The sequence below is a fragment of the Acanthaster planci genome, linkage group LG09, assembly GCF_054643075.1.
Source record: "Acanthaster planci isolate LZ-2023a linkage group LG09, COTS_SCS, whole genome shotgun sequence".
NCBI classification, from domain to species: Eukaryota; Metazoa; Echinodermata; class Asteroidea; order Valvatida; family Acanthasteridae; genus Acanthaster; species Acanthaster planci.
Genome location: NC_141785.1, coordinates 950,401 through 964,166, shown reverse-complemented (window position 1 = coordinate 964,166; position 13,766 = coordinate 950,401). Strand labels below are relative to the sequence as shown.

Below are 13,766 nucleotides of genomic sequence, written 5' to 3'. Positions count from 1 at the left end.
CAAACTTCACCACATTCTATTCTATTCAAAATTCATTTATTGGAATCTTCAACCTGTCGCTAGAGGGCGTTCGAAAATTAGGTGACGTCAGCAGTAGATGATTTGAAGAATACTACATCCCAACAGACTAACATCGTTCAAAACAACTTCATAGCTATTACCACTTTTAAACAATAAGACCACTTCTGGTTTCGACCGGAAGGAAGGGTCATGTGATATGACCCACACGAGATGAATTCAAGACCACATTTTATCCTGGCACTTGCTGCAAACAGAATGTTGCAGGACGCCATGGTTGATTTTATATAGATTTTTATATATTTAACAGAATATTTAAATATTCCAAATTTCATAATAAATAACTTGATGACGTCATCATGACATAACTATTTTATGTATTATCTTTGCTTTATGGTGAGTGCTTCCTGTAACTTTGATGACGATCAAACACTGCTTACCAAAATAGTGCCTCAAAAATGTGTACAAAGGCAATGGGCTGAAATAAATATTGAAAAATAAAGAATTCACTTGATGACATAATCATGACGTCACGTTTCTAGGATCATCTGTGCATAAGGGTTCTTCATTGGTATAAGTTTGATGAAGATCCAAAGTTGCAAAAGCACTAAAGTGACCGTCACAAAAACGTGTACAAAACAAATGAGCTTTTGAGCAGAAGAAGTACGGTGTAGAAGAAATTACAAAATCGTAAAAATCAGCTGATGACGTCATCATGTTGTCATTCAAATTTTCTTCTATAATACATCTTGCTTTGTATTTCTACAAAGATTTACTCAGATCAGACGTATGGTTCTGGAGTTATGAGCTTCCGGAGAATTCAATTTTGAGGGCTTGTCACATGACAAGAGATAACGTCATTATGACGACTATATTCAAGGACCATCCTTGGGTGGTTTTCTGCTGATGTGCTAAGTTTGAAGTCAATCACATTTAGCAAAGTGCCAAAGTTGGTGGGTACAAAAATTGGTGCAAGAAAAATCATGGACTAACGGTTATTGTGAAAAGTAAGATTTCTGCATTAGTTGTGGTGAAACTTCTGACTGGGTTGTTCAATTTTTTCAAACAAAGTTTAGTGACCAAGAGCATGTCTTTCTTAATCCAACCAATACATGCTTTTGTATTTTGAAAAGGTTTCTGGTGCAAAAAAATGCATTTTGCTGACGCAGGTCGTGTTTTTGCTAGGTCTAAACTACCCCATTCCCAAATCCGGTACAAGGCGTATTGATGCGTACAAAGGGGTATTGCACAATCACACATTTTTAACCCTCTCAACCCCCAAATTTCCTTTAAAAAACCACGCAGCTTGTCTGTGGCACGGTTTATTGATATCCCTAAGGCAAAACAAAGAACGTACAAGGCGACTTTGTTCGTGATCGGGTGAAAGTGTTCTATAGTTCACAATTGCATCAACAGAACAAAAAGAAAGGCTTTTCCTTTGCTTTGCGGAAAAGCAAAAAAAAAGTCTTTTTTGCAGAGTTACAAAAAAGCAAAAAAAAAAAAAAGAACAAAAAGAATAACTTTTTTCTCAACTTGTCAAAAAGCCGAAAAAAAAACCCAAACAAACAAACAGAATGCCTTTTTCGCAAAATTGTGTCGAGATAACCGGATACAAGGCATTTATTCCGAAATCACGGTACATACATCTGCCAATACATGTAAACGTACTTCACATACATGACAACATGTGGATACATGCACATGTACCTGTACATGTGCACATATGCGGTGCACATGTCGAGCATCCATCCAAGTGGGTTAATTTAAAAGCTTATCAGAGAGTTCGGTGTTCAGTGCTTGTCTCCAACCTCCACCATAGCCAGCTTTGACTTCGCCTGTCACATTGTATTTTGCTCAAAACCGAGAAACATACTGAATTGCAATTTTAATGCTGTCTTTCTCAAGTAAGTAAACTGAATATTCCTGAGAATTGAAGAACTTTTTCTCAGACTGATTTTCCTCCACTTTCCATATTCAGAGATGCGCATGTTTGAAACCACAGAGAACAAAACTTCCTGATGTTTAGATGTACATGCACAAATACTACTTAATGAAGAAAGCTTGCAAAACTATTTCCCAACTACAAGAGAAAATCTGTGAACATCTTTTCCCACTTGTGAGAAAAAGTGCGAAAATTTTTTCCCATTTGTGGGGAAAAAGCGTGAAAATCTTTTCCCACTTGGGGGGAAAATCTGTGAAAATATTTTCCCACTTAGGGGGAAAATCTGTGAAAATATTTTCCCACTTTTGGTGCACTTTTCACAATTTGTGAAAGGAAAAGGAATTCCCTGGGAAGAGAAAAACACCCTTTGTCTTTGCTTGAATACCCTGGGTAATCTCTGTGGAGCGGTGCTCGAGACCGTGGACAGGGCTTATGCAACGCGTTTTGTGTGGGCCCAGAGTGTGATGAATACAGGCCACTGACATGGTTTTCCCCCCCATTGTTTACGGCCCTGCTGGGCTGGGAACACGTGGGCAGCACACCAGCACCACGCACTTGGGGTATAGACGGGCCTTTGTTCAGTGTAATTAGTTATTTGTTTCATCGAAAAGCAACGTTTTCTGTAGCACTGGGTATATATTTGCTTGGCCGCTTCCCGGCCCTTCAGTTGCATTACACGATGTCTTCCAGTGACGAGGAAACTTTGACCCCGACTAGTGGTTCAGATTTCATTTCGGAATCTGAACATAGTTCAGAAAATGAAACTAGTGACAGCGATTCTAACTGGCAACCACCATTAGCGAGGCCTGCCAAGAAGGTCAAGACTTCATCCATTCAATGGATGACTGATGACAACTTCCCCCATCGACACGGCTTTCAAGGCACAGCGGGTATTCAAGTACAACAACTGGACAAGAACAGAACTTCTCTCTAAATCTTTGAGCAGTTTTTCACCCCAGAGCTGACATTGCACATTGCCAATGAGACCAACCCCAAAAGTCAACCAGAAGCAAGTCCAAGTCACATGCGAAGCTGGTTCGACACAACACCAGACGAGATGTCAGTGTTCCTGTCCATGATGATAGTCATGGGACTGACTCCGAAATGTGACTTTAAGTCTTACTGGACGAGAGACTCAATACTTGAGACTCCCTTTTTTCCTGAAACCATGCCCGGCGACAGATTTATGGACTTGCTGGCCTATATGAATTTCGTCGATAACAGCCGTGCAGATGCGACTGATCGACTCTATAAGCTCCCCCGGTTATAGACGAACTGACCGAGAAGTTCAAGTCCGTCTACATTCCATCCAGCAAGATTACTACCGATGAGTCCCTTTGGAAATTCAAAGGGAGACTGAAGTTCAAGCAATACAACCCCAAGAAGTGTGCAAGGTTTAGCATCAAGGTGTATCGAGTCTGCCAGAGCACCGGTTTTGCCGCTGGATACACCTGGAACTTCAAGATTTACACCGGTCAAGACCAGACTGCTGGACTGGCAAGTATGAAAATCGTACTTGACTCGAACGCCGATCTTCTTGGCAAAGGGTACACCATTTTCCTGGACAACTGGTTCAGCAGCCCAAATCTGTACCTGAAATTACAGGACCAGAAGATGAACGTCGTCGGGACGGGCATTGAGCCACGGTGCCCGCTAGAAGCAAGCATAGACCGTGTGAACTTAGCGGGCGCTGCACTCTCCACTGTGACAGAGCTTCCTTGGGTAGTTGGTGTTGTCGCGTGGGCAAGGCAAGTGCTGGGTACCTGGTATTTTGTTGAACGGAATCCAAATACACCAGCAGGGTTCATGACTACACAGAGCCAGGAAGTGTGCAGTGTGTGACCCAGCAAACGTGGCAGATAGGCCTGGTGGCCAATCTAGGCGTATGCGGTTGCCGTTAGCAAAATTGGAAAAATAAACCCAGCAGCCAGGTAGGTTGCGATAAAAACATCCTGGCATGAAGGGTTAAGTTTTCAAAAATAACTAAAAATTCCATCATGACAGCTGAAGTGTAGAAATGCCAATCAAATGATAGAGTAAATACTGGTGTTCATTTTTTAGGTGTTTGGCTTGTTTGATTGTTCAGACGCGACCCACCAATGATTAGAACACCCTATCACTCCTCCTGTATGCTATTTGCAAGGGCTCTGTGCAGAGTGGAGGCTTTGTGCATGCCTTGTGTACAGAGCACGGTGAAGCTTCAATTTTGCATTGTTCCAACAAGGTCGCTGTGGCCCCACGCTTCATCGCGTAAATACCCAAGGCCTGCAATGATGCTTACCCATGCTTTGGTTTAACATTATATACATGTCTTAAGCTTTGGAACTTCCAGCTAAAGTCTGTGTGGGGCAGTGGTGACATCACATACATGTAAGCACTCGGTCTAGTTGTTGATATGCAGGACTGCAGTTTAAGCATTTTATTTGCTTTTTATTATCCGCGTGCAGACTCATTGTAAATGAGTCTACCCATACGAAAAATGTGTTGCATGTAATTAACTCATTATTTTGTGTATTTCCTCTTGACAGCGAGAGAAGCATATACAGAAATTGTATTACAGTTTTCTTAGTGGATACGGAATTTATTTGAAAATAAAATTAATGTCTTTCGCAAAAATGACACCTTGCAGACATCATTATTGGTCACGTGACATCATCATTTATGTGTGAAATTTAAGCACCTACATGTATATCTCATTAACAGTAGGTCCAATCGGGATGACACTTTGTTTGTGGGTTACCATTATGTGTTTAAGAAGAAAATATAGGTGACATCATGATTTTATCATTTGTTTTTTAATTCTTTTAAACATTCTTTTGAACTAATTTATTGGTTTCATAAGTATTGGCACTTCGGGGCTGCACTGCCGGGTACTCAACTTAAAGGCTAGCATACACCCATGAAAACATAAGGGCAGGCTCTACACTGAAGCAAAACAGAACAGTAAAGTAATGTAACAATTTAGGCTTTCTATGAATTAAATTTGTCAACCTGAACTGTTTTTCATTAGAGGTTTCAGGAAGCAATCCCGATTGATTTCTACAGACAATTGAACTCAGGGAATTGACTCGTTCAGACGTGGGTTGCCTTTAACCATTAAATAACAAAGTTCTGCTTTTCATCATTCACCTCACATTCTTTTCCACTATCATAATTGTCACCGCTAGCTAATGGTCAGTCTGGTTCTGCAATGATGACCCCCAGATCCGAACATAAATCAAGAACTGAATGAATGAAAAGAGACCAATGAATTCTTTTTAAATTTGTGTATTTACGCTCTATTTACACATCTATTTACAAATTTACAGAGGAGACATGAATCTGAGAAATATGCCTATTTACAAACTCACTCAGTTTACAGTTTGGAGATTCTAACTCTTCAAGTCGGCAAATAAGCGAACAACTACAGAATTTACAAATAATACAGGTATTCTTAATTTGACTTACTTCGAATTGAGTGAATCACCAACAGTTAAGTTTTATACCAAATTTATTTAGTTGATGAATATGGAGCCGGGTTCTCCCTCAATATGTGAAAATAATACCGACGCTCTCGTGTCCAGCTAGTTCAGCGTGACTAGGAGTAGGAAGCCCCAGTTGGAGAACATAAGTCTCGTAGCCTTCTCTCAAGGATGGAAATGGAGTCCTAGCTAGTGCGTCACATGGTGGGGAGGGAGACGTCAAACCCAACAGTTACCGCCATCTATTAAAGTAAAATTCAACCGAATACATGCAAGTATCGTGCCGACATTACCAATCATTCGTTAAAACTCTTCTCAATTCTGTGACATTACTCATCTTTCTTACAGTATCCTTCAATAAATATACAGGTCAGTCAATTTTCCTTCCTAATCCAATCATCAGGTCAGCTATTCTTCTATCGACGTCAATGTTACAAAAAATGATGAATTATTTCCTCATACACAGCTTCGTTTATTTTCACATTTAAAGTTGTAATAATTCAATAAGTTATATCTTCAAAGTTCAAAATATTTTCTTCAGTTTTACATTCTTAAGTACAAAATTCGTTCAACTTACGGTTATGTCCATCATAACTAGACAATGTCTAGGCTGATTGTTGCAGAGAAGGGGATCGGTTTCCTGACAGATCGTATTGGCACTGAATTTTGCCAAAACTCGATCTGATCGTGCCGGGACTGGAATTCTCCGGCCGATCGTCGCCTGCTGGATCAGGGACTTCAGCGAAGTTGACATCGGTCACAAATCTCTCACTCAGCTCAGCTTTCACTTTAGGATGTTGTCAGATTGAGAATCAAAAATCTTCTGCCAACACTCTCATACACACCAAACTCAACTCCAAAAAAAACTACACCATCCTACGAATACAGATAAAGAAATTAGTGGGGAAAAAAACCGGACCCTAACACGAACAAAGACAAAAGTATGTTCGGACAATAACCATGGCCGGTGGTTTTACGTAATTCATAGCAACGAAACCGCGCGTCTCTCGATCGCGATTAAGACGCCCGATCCGTGATCGACGAAGTTCTACTGGCTGCTAGGAAAACAAGCGCGAAATTTTGATTGGTTAAAGAAGTGACGCGTAAGAGAGCGAGACTATTTGCTGCCAGGGGAGAAATTTAACAGACAAAAACAACAAATAAATAAAACTACCAATAGTTTCAGAGGGATCTTAACAATAATCACAAAATGCACAGAGCGCCCTTTTCTGATTCAAAAAATTATCTCTGTACACTTGCAAACAATCAACCAGTCTGCTGAACTGACGCACACAGCAATTTCAGAGTTAGCCGAGTGCATCATCATGCTTAAATTTGCTTTGTCTACTACTGTGTCAGAAAATGTATGCGTTGTGTTTCTTTAACCATGGCCATTTGGAGTGTCTTGGAGGTCTTTAGATCTTGCAACGCCAATATCAATTCAGAGGAACAGAGCCCTGAGCCCAATCTTCAACTCCTTTTATAGCCTAGAAGAAATGTGCGCTGCAAAAGGTCAAAATTTATGCAGGCTATCCATTTTAATGGATTGAAATTCTAATATATAAAGTAATTCCCTTTAACATAAGACATGCTTTACTAGAAAATATGCTTGCTACAATTTTTTGTCTGAGAAACGGGTTTACGCTTGACTATACTTTTAATGTGTAAAGAAATTTTTGAAGGGATCTGATACTGGCTAAACCGATCCATGATCCAGAACTAGGAAAAGTGTCGTCGTCACTTTTGTTGATCCTGCAAGACAAAATTAAAAGCTTAAAGTTTGAAAACATTTTCGAAGCAACTCCTGCATACATGTACACAGTAGACCTCTAATCCCATTTCATTAGAATTTGAAGATAATTGAGCTGTAATATGACAGAATATAGTTTTCGCAATCCGGAACAAGGAAACGACTGAATATAGACGCGGCTGCTGTGTTGTTCATGCAAACAACCGGATGTACCACGGTGCACCTACCCCAACATGTACAGTCGTGCAACATCAAGGTTAGGATGTCGATCTTTTTTGCGGTCTTTTTTAGTGATATTTTCTCTGTACACGGTGCTGAATTGTCTAAAATGCCGGGATTAAAATGTAATGCAAAAATGTGTTGCCAAAAACAGGTACATGTACTTGGCCGTCGGGCTGGAAGCCTGAAACATTTAATTGTCCGACAAAATATTTTGGTTGTCCCAGGACGTCAGACTACCAATTCTGCGAGCCCTGTATTTCAAGAAAATACCTGTCCATCGGACAATTTGTTCTTTATTTTTACTTGCCCAAAAGATGAAATTACTTGTCCCAGGCAATCGGACAACCATTAATGTCGAGGCCTGAATTGCCACACATACAGTTCACTGACACAGGGGTAAGGATTATTATCAGCAGCTGAATTTAAGAAAACAATCGTGGTGAATTATCAGGACATTCTCATTTAATGACGGATTAAACAAAAACTCTAATTACTGCTAAGCGTAAAGGTCGTCTCTATCACACTATGATGTAAATGAAACATGTACATTTATGTACATGTACATGTAACAACTTGCACACGATGGATTAAATGAATGCAGAGAGAATAGAATCATTGAGATGTGGCATGTATACATAAGACAATAGGACCATTAAAATGGTGTGGATGAGGGATAGGTATCCCATTTAGAAAAAGTGGGTGGTTATATCACCAATTTGTGCACCCCTAGAACTCTAGGGCTTATCATCTGTGCAAGCGCAGTGGACGATGAACCCCAGAGTTTTAGGGATAAAATTTGTTCAGTTATTTCAAAAGCCTGTGAGTGTGTAGCTGGAGAATATAGATGTGAAATGCACATACATGAAGCTGAGTCATGGGGGTGGGATAAAATAACTACATGAACATGACGAACACTGATGAAGCTGTGATTCAAACCATCCAATTTTCTGAGCTGCATACATAGGTCTATCCTGTGAGAGCATGATACCATTTCTACCAGTCCAAAATACATGTAAGGTGCAATGTCCATGAATATACATGGAAAGAATTCCACATAGGCCTACATGTATGGACGCCACTTGACACCCTATGTGCACTGTGCACAAACCCTATGGGACTGGTCTGAAAAATTTGAAGAGATTTCTGAGTAAATGACTTGGTTTTTTCCCTCTTAAATTGAACTTTTCCAGACACGGTTTTGCTTTCTGACGGCTAACAGATTGCTGTAGGGAGTAATTACTGGCGTCCGTATGGAATTCTGCCCTGTAGGTCCATGTATAGTTGCCAGGTCCCTTATTTCGCTACTTGTTTAGGCCTAGGCCTACAGTGAAAACCACTCAGACTTGATAATACCTAATTTAGAAATTAGGGACGTGGTGACTATATAGATCACGAAGGTTACTTATGTATGCCTACTAGTACTAATACTAGGCCTAATACTTGGTCATGTAAAAACAAGGAAAACGGATTCCTCAATATGCCATACATATTACATAGTATGCATTTAGCCTCTCTAGCCAATGGTACAGCTTAGCTTAAGGAAACATGATGAAAATGAACTATTGACCATGAGGCACCTGCGAACATGCAGGCATGTGCAGGAAAAGATACAAATTGGGCCTGAACGTTCATGACGTTTGGCTTATCATGATGGTCCAAATATTTAATGCTGAAAAAAATACACACAAAAAAGGAAAAAGGCCTAGGCATTCATGCTACAAAAACAAACATGCAACTTGCAAGACATGCTAGCAGCTAGCATGGCTTGGTTAGGCCTGGGCCAAGAGAAAAATGCCACCAAGGAAGACTTACCAATGTCCCGTTTACATCAAAATTCACCAATCGTTTCTTTAATGAACATAACGAATAAGCAAACTCCTTGACCATAAGCAGAAATTCTAAACAAATTGGAATTCGCAAAATTTCACTGCGTCAAAATGCCTTTGTGTCCAGACTACGTCTCTGTATCATTTGCAGTACCTACATCACACTATGCTAAAATCATGTACATGTATATGCAGCCTGACTGCGAAGAATATGCTTGTACGTACGCACGTACATGTACGTACCGTACCTGCGCAATATACAAAACATTCTGCATTTATTTATCTCCACTCGTTCCCACTAAGGGCAAGCAGCCGGTAACGACTAATATTTTCAGACTCTTATTGGATACGTTTTGTTTATATAATGCATACCCAATGCGCACGCACGCACTACAAAATACTGCTTTGCATGTTGATCACGGAATTTGTATGAAAAGTGTCATCACTAAGCTGTCCCCATTGCCATTTTATCAAAGCGGTGGGACGAGAGAATTTTTGTTACCTACGCGCGCATGCGATGAGCTTTGGAAGGCTCCAAAAGGTATGTAAAAATTTGCATGCTCTGAATGCGCATATGCATGTAGGCGTTATCTCGTTACCAAACGAGGTTAATTTCCAATAAATCACTATTTTGTTGTCAACGAATACATACTGTTTTAACACGAATTATTATTTTATGTTGCTAGACTTTCCCACTTTAATACTCATAAATTCACCCCCCATAATCAAAATGGTTCAAGTTATTGACATCGTGATCATGGTTATGTGCGATCGCTGTTCTGTGTGTTTGGGTTTGTATGCAAATAAGTAGTAGACTGAAGCGACGACGCATACTCGGTTATCGCGGTAAATCTATTATAGCAGTGTCTTAAAACTTTGAATGTTGAGTTACCAGTGAGTTCCCAATCAGCAATATTCGCCCAGTTAGTCAATAATATATGGCCTGATGAAACGTTTTATTAAATCAGAGAGAACAAATTCCCAACATTTTGTATTTTTCTGACATTTGTCAATTCTCCATGACCGTACCCGTCATTACCGACCGTCTATCTCTTTAACAGTTATTTCTAACGCCACCCTGCCCTTGGATATCCGTCGCTGGGTTCCCATATGTCAATTTCGAATTATAGCAGTGTCTTAAACTTTGAATGTTGAGTTACCAGTGAATTCCCAATCAGCAATATTCGCCCAGGTAGTCAATAATATATGGCCTGATGAAAAGTTTTATTAAATCAGAGAGAACAAATTCCCAAAATTTGTATTTTTCTGACATTTGTCAATTCTCCTTGACCGTATCCGTCATTACCGACCGTCTATCTCTTTAACAGTTATTTCTAACGCCACCCTGCCCTTGGATATCCGTTGCTGGGTTCCCATATGTCAATTTCGAAATGACCAAATATGTCTAAAAGCACATTTTAACTACGAAAATAGCCGGGTTTTTTGTTTGTTTTGTTTTGTTTTCTTTTCTTTTCGGAGTCAAAACAGGGGTTTCTGCGCTGAAAAACTGTTAACGTGCGTAAAGGTCGAGTTCGGGCGGCCTCTTCTTGACACGGCTTTCGTGTTCTCGCACTCGAACGGCGGGAACACGCCTTAGAACACTGTTCTCGGAACAGGATCACGCACCACCTCCTCATCAGGATTTTACTCAAACACACGAAAAAAATCGTGAGATTTGATTTTTAAACAGCCGCAAAAAGTATCGATATGGCTTACAAAGCCGAAAACAATGGAAAGTTTTGCAAAACTAGCATTAATAATTTTCCATGACAGAAATGATTTTTGTTAATGGAAAAGAAGTTAGCCCATTTATCCGACATTGACTCTCGAAGAATGCACAAGGACGCTGCCATGTTGCATATTGCTTGCCAAAAATAACTACTAGCAATAACAACTGGTTGTACGTTCCCGGCGTTCGAGCGGCCGACCTACGAACAACAAATCGAGCGGAATAACTGAGCCGTCCCATTGATGTTGAAGTACGTTTCCTGTTTATTGCTTTTCATTTTCTTTCTTTTTCTTGTTATTTTAGAAATAATTTTCTCCCAGAATAAGCTGTCTTGGCCTTTTCCTTCTTGGCTGTCTTGTCTTTCTTGGCTTTCTCTGCTCTCTTTTCCCGTTCCTTTCTGGCTTTCATCCTCTCCTTCTCCTTGGCAGCCTTGGCCTTCGCGACAGCCTTCTCCTTCGTCGTGTCAAGCTTGAACGCGCCGGCGGCCCCCTTGCCCTTGGTGCGGATAAGGTGGCCCTTGTCCACACCAGAGTTGAGAGCATTGCGGATGCTGCTGGCCTTCTTCTCGATTGCCACATCAAAGTTTTCTCGGAGATACTTCTTGATGGCTTGAGACGAAGTTCCGCCCTTGCCTCCGAGGCCTGCAATGGCCACCTTTATCATCTGAAGCAGAGACATAGCTTTTGGTTTTACTGCAGCAGAGGAAGCCATTTCTTAGGTCACTCTGATTTCTAACGACAGTCTGATAGACGGAGAAGAGGTAGACTAGTGATGGTTGACGCGAGCGCACCCGCTCTTTTCAATAAAATGTGCGGATACGCAGGCGCAGGAAGCCCATTCACGATGTCCATCCGACCGAGACACCGTCAGAGGCGCGCCGTTGCCCTCATTTTGCGTTATTCTGTGTTTCATATTTCTGCCTCTTTAACTGCCATTTCCGTTCAGATGTATTTCATCACCTGCATTCTTTACCAAAGGCCTATAGGTCATGTGGTTATTCCGCCTACAAAAGATAGTGCAGAATGAGTAACGTTCCGTAAAGAGGTAGCTTGAGTTCAAGTCTGATATTGGCCGAAAATAGCTATTCCTCCCTCATTTAGCGTGAAATACGGCAAACACTATGCCAACGAGAGAATGAGAGGAACATTTTGATAGGGAAATTAAAAAGCAAGATGAACGGCAATGAACATAGGGGAGAAAAATTGGGAAATTTGGTGTGTCCAATTGGACAAGTAAAGACCAAAGTTCGCGGCGGAATAACTGAGCCGTCCCATTGATGTTGAAGTACTTTTCCTGTTGATTGCTTTCCATTTTCTTTCTTTTTCTTGTTATTTTAGAAATAATTTTTTCCCAGAATTAGACGGCCGCACAAGTGCAAGAACGAAAAAGACGGACATATTTCAGGATCCATTTCTTTGGTTGATTGTAATTTCACTAATTCTGGTGTTTCTTTCAAACAGCACACTAGTGGGTAGAATAAAATTGTTTGAACAGCCATCTGTACCCCTATCCGGCAAGAGCATTTTGTTGTCGTTCGTACAATCTTAAAATAAAGGCCATCCTTGTAATAACTCTTCTATTTCTTTGTGCTGTGGGTCGTTAGCAGAGCAAGGCAGCTGCACGAAGGAAATGTCTCTTTTGTAAATGTTGTGGCTCTGAAAAGAGCCGTTTCATTGTGGCCTGGAGCGGCTATTTCTTGGATTGCTTGGCAGACGACGTCTTGTTTTTGGCTGAGGATGTCTTGACAGCTGTCTTCTTGGCGAGCTTTGTCTTGTCTTGCTTGACGGTTTTCTGAGCTGGCTTGGAACGGGATTTCTGTGGTGGATGCTTGGTCGACTTGGGAGTTTTCTTGGCGGGCTTCTTGGGTGTTTTCTTGTGCACGGTCTTCTTGGTCGTCGCCAGCTTAGCTGTCTTGGCCTTTTCCTTCTTGGTTGTCTTGTCTTTCTTGGCTTTCTCTGCTCTCTTTTCCCGTTCCTTTCTGGCTTTCATCCTCTCCTTCTCCTTGGCAGCCTTGGCCTTCGCGACAGCCTTCTCCTTCGTCGTGTCAAGCTTGAACGCGCCGGCGGCCCCCTTGCCCTTGGTGCGGATAAGGTGGCCCTTGTCCACACCAGAGTTGAGAGCATTGCGGATGCTGCTGGCCTTCTTCTCGATTGCCACATCAAAGTTTTCTCGGAGATACTTCTTGATGGCTTGAGACGAAGTTCCGCCCTTGCCTCCGAGGCCTGCAATGGCCACCTTTATCATCTGAAGCAGAGACATAGCTTTTGGTTTTACTGCAGCAGAGGAAGCCATTTCTTAGGTCACTCTGATTTCTAACGACAGTCTGATAGACGGAGAAGAGGTAGACTAGTGATGGTTGACGCGAGCGCACCCGCTCTTTTCAATAAAATGTGCGGATACGCAGGCGCAGGAAGCCCATTCACGATGTCCATCCGACCGAGACACCGTCAGAGGCGCGCCGTTGCCCTCATTTTGCGTTATTCTGTGTTTCATATTTCTGCCTCTTTAACTGCCATTTCCGTTCAGATGTATTTCATCACCTGCATTCTTTACCAAAGGCCTATAGGTCATGTGGTTATTCCGCCTACAAAAGATAGTGCAGAATGAGTAACGTTCCGTAAAGAGGTAGCTTGAGTTCAAGTCTGATATTGGCCGAAAATAGCTATTCCTCCCTCATTTAGCGTGAAATACGGCAAACACTATGCCAACGAGAGAATGAGAGGAACATTTTGATAGGGAAATTAAAAAGCAAGATGAACGGCAATGAACATAGGGGAGAAAAATTGGGAAATTTGGTGTGTCCAATTGGACAAGTAAA

At 41.3% G+C, this 13,766-nt stretch overlaps 1 protein-coding gene across 2 annotated transcripts in view; it reads right to left on the bottom strand.

Moving 5' to 3' along the window:
* Positions 1–9,454, bottom strand: part of LOC110990418 (protein yippee-like 2) — a 48,400-nt gene extending 38,946 nt beyond the window's left edge. For both annotated transcript variants that reach the window (XM_087140604.1, XM_087140603.1), the window contains exon 1: positions 9,206–9,454. The gene's annotated coding sequence lies outside the window, so the exon portion shown is untranslated. The remainder of the gene's footprint in view (positions 1–9,205) is intronic.
* Positions 9,455–13,766: the final 4,312 nt, after the last annotated feature.